Below are 2,500 nucleotides of genomic sequence, written 5' to 3'. Positions count from 1 at the left end.
ATCCGTATCTGGCAACAACCAACGTCAAAGTGTTACGCAATGACGATAACACAGCAGCGGTAGTGGTTAACGCGGACTTACCAGTTAAGGTAGTCAGTAAGGCTCTGAAGGGTTTAATGATAGTTGACATAGGTGATATGCGAGTGGTTAGCGTTTACGCGCCACCTAGATTTAGTATGGAAGAGTTCCAGATCATGTTGGATAACACGGTAATGGCCGTAACCGGTATCCACAAATTCGTTATCGGGGGGGACTTCAACGCTTGGTCAGTAAGTTGGAACAACCAACTTGGCGAGCGTGGAGAAACCCAGAAACAAAGAGGTGAGTTGGTCTTATCAACCTTTGCGCAGATTGACGCAATGTTATTGAACGACGGCAGCACCCCAACTTATGTTGGACCAGGGCGTACGTCAGTAGTTGATCTTACTTTTGCGAGCAGAACAGTTGCAAGATCATTTAAGTGGGAGGTGTTATCTAGCTATATGAACTCTGATCATCGTGCAATACGAATAGATCTTGAGACGCAAAGCGTGCGTAACTTGTCCCGACCCATAACGGGATGGAGCATCAAGTATTTTAGCAAAGATATATTTGAAGTTATGATGCAAGCCGCTTTTGAGACCGAGGTCACAACAAGCGAAGACTTAATGCGTATACTTGTCACGGCGTGTAATGCGACGATGACCAAGCGTAAGAGGTACACTCCTAACAAGAGTGCATTTTGGTGGACGCTAGAGATTGAGGCACTTCGCAAAGAGTGCAAACACCGCGATCGATTAGCGCAAAGAGCTTTTAATACTGATCTCTATTCTACTTTTAGGGACGAGTTCAAGGTGGCACGGAATGCCCTCAAGCGATTGATCAAGCATACCCGACAGAGGAAGTGGAAAGAGTTCCTGGGAACAGCGAACAACGCATCATTTGGTATAGTATATCATACGTTCAAGAAAGTGGCCGAGGGTTCGATTGGACCCCGAACTATGACATTAGACGAGTTTAGGGAAGTGGTGAGCGAGCTTTTTCCTACTCACCCAAACACGGTGTGGCCTGATTATCGTATCGATCAGCCACGAGAGTTTGAAAGAATTACTAATGATGAGATTCTTGCGGTTGCCAGGAGACTACCCAACAAGAAGGCGCCGGGACCAGATGGTATCCCGAATGAGGCGCTGAAAGTTGGTATGTTGACTGCAACCGATGCATTTTGCAGGGTTTACCAAGGCTGTTTAGAGAACGCGAAGTTCCCCGATGAGTGGAAAAGGCAGAGGTTGGTGTTAATACCGAAGCCGAACAAACCACCAGGGGAACCGGGTTCGGTTCGCCCCATTTGTCTACTAGACGGGGCAGGTAAAGGTCTCGAACGCATCATAGTGCAACGGTTAAATGCACACATCGAGGAGGTCAACGGACTGTCTGACGACCAATTTGGTTTCAGAAGTCGTCGATCAACGGTTGATGCGATTCAACGGGTAGTGGACATTGTTTCGGTAGCTAGAAGCAGAAACCGATACAGTGGACGGTATTGTGCAGTTGTTACATTAGATGTTACTAATGCTTTTAACAGTGCTTCGTGGTTGGCGATTGCTAATGCATTACAGAGAATTAACACTCCTAAATATCTTTATGATATCATTGGTGATTATTTTAGGAATCGTGTGCTGATGTATGATACCACAGATGGACCGGCAGAGATTGCAGTCACATCGGGTGTACCACAAGGCTCGGTACTTGGCCCAACGTTATGGAACCTCATGTACGACGGTGTCCTACGAGTTGCAATGGTGGAAGGTGCACGGATTATCGGCTATGCAGACGATATAGTGTTGTTGGTGGAAGGTAATTGTGTTGATGATATTGAAATTCTCGTTTCCAGCCAGATTCGCATCATCGACAGATGGATGACCGACAACGGATTAAAGATAGCCCCGACCAAGACCGAGTTCATTATGGTCAGTTCCCATCAGAGGATACAGCACGGGGCTATCAGGGTAGGTGATCACGTAGTACATTCGTCGCGCAGCTTAAAGTATTTGGGGATGGTCTTAGATGACCGCCTCGAGTACACTTCACACATCAGGTATGCGGTGGAGAGAGCGACGAAGCTATGGACCACCTTGGTAAGGATGATGCCTAATAAGGCAGGTCCAAGTAGTAATGTTAGGCGAGTAATTGCTCTTACTGTTGTGGCGAAGGTCCGGTATGCCTCGCCCATTTGGTGTCATACCCTTAGATTTGCTAACCGTAGACAATGGCTACGTCGGTTTTACCGGCCAGTAGTCCAGCGAGTTATCTCTTCTTTCAGGACAACTTCTCACGATGCAGTCTGCGTGCTCGCGGGAATGATCCCGCTGCATCTCCTCCTGGACGAGGACTCCAGGACTTTTCATCGGAGACGAGCAGAGAACATCGCCGGATCGGTTGCACGTAACATGGAACGTGTCACAACTATGGAACGATGGCAACGAGAATGGGATGAGAGTGTTCACGGTCGGTGGACATA

At 47.6% G+C, this 2,500-nt stretch overlaps 1 pseudogene; it reads left to right on the top strand.

Moving 5' to 3' along the window:
- Positions 1-2,500, top strand: part of LOC125907756 (large subunit ribosomal RNA) — a 9,179-nt pseudogene that overhangs the window by 4,502 nt on the left and 2,177 nt on the right.

The sequence above is a fragment of the Anopheles coluzzii genome, assembly GCF_943734685.1.
Source record: "Anopheles coluzzii chromosome X unlocalized genomic scaffold, AcolN3 X_unloc_17, whole genome shotgun sequence".
In the NCBI taxonomy this organism is placed as follows: Eukaryota; Metazoa; Arthropoda; class Insecta; order Diptera; family Culicidae; genus Anopheles; species Anopheles coluzzii.
This window is presented reverse-complemented; position numbering and strand designations above follow the sequence as displayed.